The sequence below is a fragment of the Oncorhynchus kisutch genome, linkage group LG22 (assembly GCF_002021735.2).
Source record: "Oncorhynchus kisutch isolate 150728-3 linkage group LG22, Okis_V2, whole genome shotgun sequence".
NCBI classification, from domain to species: domain Eukaryota; kingdom Metazoa; phylum Chordata; class Actinopteri; order Salmoniformes; family Salmonidae; genus Oncorhynchus; species Oncorhynchus kisutch.
In genome coordinates, this window is record NC_034195.2 from 23,935,689 (window position 1) to 23,941,847 (window position 6,159).

Below are 6,159 nucleotides of genomic sequence, written 5' to 3' on the forward strand. Positions count from 1 at the left end.
TGTACCTGCACTGTGATAGTCTCAGAGGTCCGTTAAAAGCGCAGAGAGCATCATGAAGAACAAGGAACACACCAGGCAGGTCCGAGATACTGTTGTGAAGAAGTTTAAAGCCGGATTTGGATACAAAAAGATTTCCCAAGCTTTAAACATCCCAAGGAGCACTGTGCAAGCGATAATATTGAAATGGAAGGAGTATCAGACCACTGCAAATCTACCAAGACCTGGCCGTCCCTCTAAACTTTCAGCTCATACAAGGAGAAGACTGATCAGAGATGCAGCCAAGAGGCCCATGATAACTCTGGATGAACTGCAGAGATCTACAGCTGAGGTGGGAGACTCTGTCCATAGGACAACAATCAGTCGTATATTGCACAAATCTGGCCTTTTATGGAAGAGTGGCAAGAAGAAAGCCATTTCTTAAAGATATCCATAAAAAGTGTTGTTTAAAGTTTGCCACAAGCCACCTGGGAGACACACCAAACATGTGGAAGAAGGTGCTCTGGTCAGATGAAACCAAAATTGAACTTTTTAGCAACAATGCAAAACATAACGTTTGGCGTAAAAGCAACACAGCTCATCACCCTGAACACACCATCCCCACTGTCAAACATGGTGGTGGCAGCATCATGGTTTGGGCCTGCTTTTCTTCAGCAGGGACAGGGAAGATGGTTAAAATTTATGGGAAGATGTATGGAGCCAAATACAGGACCATTCTGGAAGAAAACCTGATGGAGTCTGCAAAAGACCTGAGACTGGGACGGAGATTTGTCTTCCAACAAGACAATGATCCAAAACATAAAGCAAAATCTACAATGGAATGGTTCAAAAATAAACATATCCAGGTGTTAGAATGGCCAAGTCAAAGTCCAGACCTGAATCCAATCGAGAATCTGTGGAAAGAACTGAAAACTGCTGTTCACAAATGCTCTCCATCCAACCTCACTGAGCTCGAGCTGTTTTGGAAGGAGGAATGGGAAAAAATTTCAGTCTCTCGATGTGCAAAACTGATAGAGACATACCCCAAGCGACTTACAGCTGTAATCGCAGCAAAAGATGGCGCTACAAAGTATTAACTTAAGGGGGCTGAATAATTTTGCACGCCCAATTTTTCAGTTTTTGATTTGTTAAAAAAGTTTGAAATTTCCAATGAATGTCATTCCACTTCATGATTGTGTCCCACTTGTTGTTGATTCTTCACAAAAAAATACAGTTTTACAGCTTTATGTTTGAAGCCTGAAATGTGGCAAAAGGTCGCAAAGTTCAAGGGGGCCGAATACTTTCGCAAGGCACTGTACATTTACCAACATTTCTAAAAACCTGTTTTTGCTTTGTCATTATGGGGTATTGTGTGTAGATTGATGAGGGAAAAAAAAGATTTCATCCATTATAAATAAGGCTGTAACGTAACAAAATGTGGAAAAAGTCAAGGGGTCTGAATACTTTCCGAATGCACTGTATACATTATATATACAAAAGTATGTGAATACCCATTCAAATTAGTGGATTCTGCTATTTCACCCGCACCCGATGCTGACAGATGTATAAAATTGAGCACACAGCCATGTGATCTCCATAGACAAACATTAGCAGTATGGCCGTACTGAAAAGCTCAGTAACTTTCAACGTGGCACCGTCATAGGATGCCACCTTTCCAACAAGTATATTTGTCAAATGCCCCAATGCATAGTGCACACTGTAAAGTTTGGTGGATGAGGAATAATGGTCTGGGGCTGTTTTTCATAGTTCAGGCTCCATAGTTCTAGTGAAGGGATATCTTAACTCGACAACAAACAATGACATTCTAGATGATTCTGTGCTTCCAACTTTGTGGTAACAGTTAGGGGAGGGCCCTTTCCTTTTTTCTCTCTCTTTTTTTTATTAACAACAAATCAATACAGGGAGTACATGTGGGAATACAAGTGTATATGAATAATATACAATGGACAAGGGCCTTAAGGGACATACATACACTTATAATTCTAACAGCTTTTTTGTTAGTAGAGTATTTAATTGTCTTAAAATATAGTTCAAAATAGTTCAATTATTTTTGTAAGGTAAGAAAATGTGTTTTTTGTTTGTAAATTTACATTTGTGAATATGAAATTTGGCCAAAAGAATAATGAAATTAATTACATAAAAATGTTTCAGCTTATTTCTATCATAGGTAAAGAATCCAAGCAGTACATCTCTCCACAATAGTATAAGATCTTCATAAATGTGTTCAATTATAAATCTACTGATGTCTTGCCACATTTTTCTTACATTAATACAATTCCAAAAAAGGTGCAACACTGTTTCTGGGTGGTCATTACAAAAGGAGCCATTTGAGTTGATGTTTTCCTTAAACTTCTTCATATAGTGGTTGGCAGGATAATATTTATGAATAATTTTAATGGAAACTTCCTTCATTTTGTTAACAAGTAGGTATGTGTGTGGCAACATCCAAACTTTTTTCTAACAGATATTATCAATACATTCATTCCAATAAGGCATGGCATAAGGTATAGATACAACATCCTGCTGAAACAAGGATCGTATCGCTCTGTTGTTGAATGGACCAAAAGAGAAACAAATCTTTCCTACTGATGAGTCAACAGGGTCAATAGAAGGTAGGCTCTGAGGGTCAGGTCTTGATACATTCCTGAATAACAAAGCAACACCTGAGGGAATGGCATCTAAAACAATTGCAAAGTCTTTAGGTGTTACAGGGACCTTGTAAAGTGATAAGAATTCGTTATAACTGAGTAAAAGACCCTCTGCATTCACCAGTTGGCTCACCGATATGATATTATTTCAGACCCAATATTCTAAAAACAAAGAAGTATTTTTACACAATATATCCCGATAATTCCATATATAATATCTTTGTGGATAAAAATTATGCTTATAAATTAAGGACCATGACAAGAAAACCTGCTGATGAAAAGCAGAAAGTTTCACTGGAACTTTTCCAATACTATAATTGCAAACCAACATGAAGTTAAGGCCACCAAAGTAGAGAAGTCATGATGAGGAATAAAATTCCACATAGAAGTGGGTCTTCTTAGAAATTGACTTATCCAATTGATCTTAAAAGTATTATTTCAGGTAGTAAAGTCCAGAAAATTCAGTCCACCATTCTCATAAGTTTTCATTACAACAGTTTTTCTAATACAGTATAATGGGTACGGTTTCTCCACAGAAAGTTGAAAAGCATCTGGTCTATCTCCTTGCTTATTTTACTGTCAAGATATAAAGATAGAGCTCCATATGTTAGTCTAGAGAAACCTTCAGCCTTGGTTATTAGGACTCTTCCTTTTAAAGATAAGTCCCTCTGTAGCCATTGATTTAACTTCTTCTGGGTTTTTTTAATAAGAGGGTTCAAATGTAGTAAGTGTCTAGACTTCTGATCCTTTGTAATGGTTATACCTAAATATGTAAGTTCTTCTTTTACTGGAATAACATAATATGAAGGGGTCACACAATGTTTGACAGCCATGAGTTCACATGTATTAATGTTAAGATATAGACCAGACTCTTGGGAAAAGGATTGTATCACATTGATCGATATGGGAATTTGGTTAGCATCTTTCAGAAAAAGTCTAGTATCGTCAGCCAGCTGCCTTATAATACTTTCTTTACCAGCTATGGAAATACCTTGTACAGGACTATTATTTAAAGAATTTGTAAGGAGTTGGGTGATTAATAAAAACAGGTACGAGAGATAGGACAACCTTGCCTAATTCCTCTCTTTATCTCAAATCTAGGTGAGGTGCCATATTTCAATTTGATAGAGCTGTTACCATTTGTATAGAGAGTCTTAATAGCCTTACAGAAAAAATCCCCAAAGCCAAGTCTCTCAAGGGAGTGGAAAAGAAACTGATGCTCTACTGTGTCAAATGCTTTATAAAAATCTAAAAAATAATATGAAGCTATCCTCGGTTATTAGGTCTGAGTAGTCAAGTATGTCTAATACTAGTCTGACATTGTTAGAAATATGTCTGTTCCTCATAAAGCCAGACTGTCAATGATTGCATCCAGGACTTCTTTAATTATTTTTGCAAGTAGTAAGGCTAATATCTTATAGACATTATTAAGAAGACAAATTGGACGCCAGTTATCGATGAGCAGCACTTTTTTTTAGGCTTAGGTATCAGTGTTAATTACCCCTGACTCATTGTAGGGGGGAGAACAGTGTTTTATTACTCTATAAAAAGACTTCAAATAGGAAGGGAGCTACTTGTTCAGAAAATAATTTGTCAAATTCTATTGTAATTCTATTCTGACAGTAAGTAGATGTCATGTTCTGTCTGACCTTCGTTCCTTTGTTATGTCTTTGTTTTAGTATGGTCAGGGCCTGAGTTGGGTGGGTTGTCTATGTTCGTTTTTCTATAATTTGGGATTTCTGTGTTCGGCCTAGTATGGTTCTCAATCAGAGGCAGCTGTCAATCGTTGTCCCTGATTGAGAATCATACTTAGGTAGCCTGGTTTCACTTTTGAGTTGTGGGTGTTTGTCTTCCGTATCAGTGTTTGTTACCACACGGGACTGTTTTGTTTATTCACGTTTATTGTTTTGTTCCGGTGTTCTGTTGTGTTTGATTTAACATTATGGACACTTACCACGCTACGCATTGGTCCTCCGATCCTTCTCGCTACTCCTCCTCAGAAGAGGAGGACGAGATCCGTTACAGTAGAGCTATACAATTTCCTGAAAAAATTGCTACAGTATTTAGCGATTAATTTTTGGTCATCTGTAATAACACCATCAATGTTTAACTTATGGATAGTGTTATTTTTAGAGTGAAATTTCTCAAGTCTAAAGAAATAGGGTGAAATCTGTTCTCCCTCCTCAATAAATTTTTCCTATATCTAATAAAGGCTTCTTCTGCTTTTAATCTATATATATTATCCAGTTTATTTTGTAACTCAATTAGTGCCATCTTCTCCTCCCCGGAGAGGCCGGCTGGGGACCTCTGAGAAAAGGAAGTTATCTTAAGGATCACCTTTTCCTCCTCAGCTCTTCTGGTCTTAGCAAGATTACTACCATATTTTCTAAAGTATTTGGACACCTCAAATTTAAAGAGCTCCCAGTTCTTGCAATAAGATTTTTCTTCACAAGCCCTTTCCCAAAAGTGTGAAAGCAGATCTTTAACCTCAAACTTAACTATATCATTATTTAATAATGAGCTATTTAGCTTCCAGTAGGATGCTCAACCAAGGTTAGTATCATGGCCAAATATTTTGATATCAATGTAAATGGCCCTATGGTCTGTGAGGGGAGTAGTACAAATATTTGTAGTAACACACTCACTATCAATACATTTGGATATAAGCCAAAAATCTATTCTGGATTGTCTGGAGCCTGTTTTGTTACTCCAAGTGAATGATCTTTCGGCCGGAAACCTCTCTCTCCATACATCAGTAAGATCAAACTTTTCCATAAAAAGTATTAAACCCAAATTCTGATTGATTAATGCACTTGTGGCTGAATGGAAGCAAATCCCTGCAACAATATTCCAACATCTAGTGGAAAGTCTTCCCAGAAGAGTGGAGGCTGTTATAGCAGCAAAGTGGGGGACCTACTCCATATTAATGCCCATGATTTTGGAATGAGATGTTCGACAAGCAGATGTCCACATACCTTTGGTCATGTAGTGTATATTTATATTTCATATTCTGACATTGTTCATTCTAATATTTCTTAATTCATTAATTTTTATTTTGGGGATTTGCATGTATTGTCTTGTTGCTCTGTTGGAGTTAGGACCGTAAGCATTTCGGCTCCGCCCATAATAACATCTGCAAAATTATTGTACCAACCAATTAAATGTGATTTGTCTTCAGCCGGTCTTCTGCAAAAAGTGATGTAACCTGGAGATATGGCGTGTTGGAACATTACTATAAAAAGGTGTGTTTCAATTCAACATTTTGGAATTATTATTTCTCGCTGATATGACAGAAAAGCAGCTCCTCATGCTTCCTAAACCGATGCATGTTTGTTCAGACTGAGCGTCCGGGGCTCTTAGCAAAACTCCCCAGTACAGAATATGCCTTAATTCCAATTAATGTTATGTGTAATGGAACTGAGTCATGATCAAGGGCTAGCACCTTCTGCTCCTCGGATACAAAAAAACTAAATAAGTCCACTTCTTGTTATCCTCACTGACGCAACCTTATCCA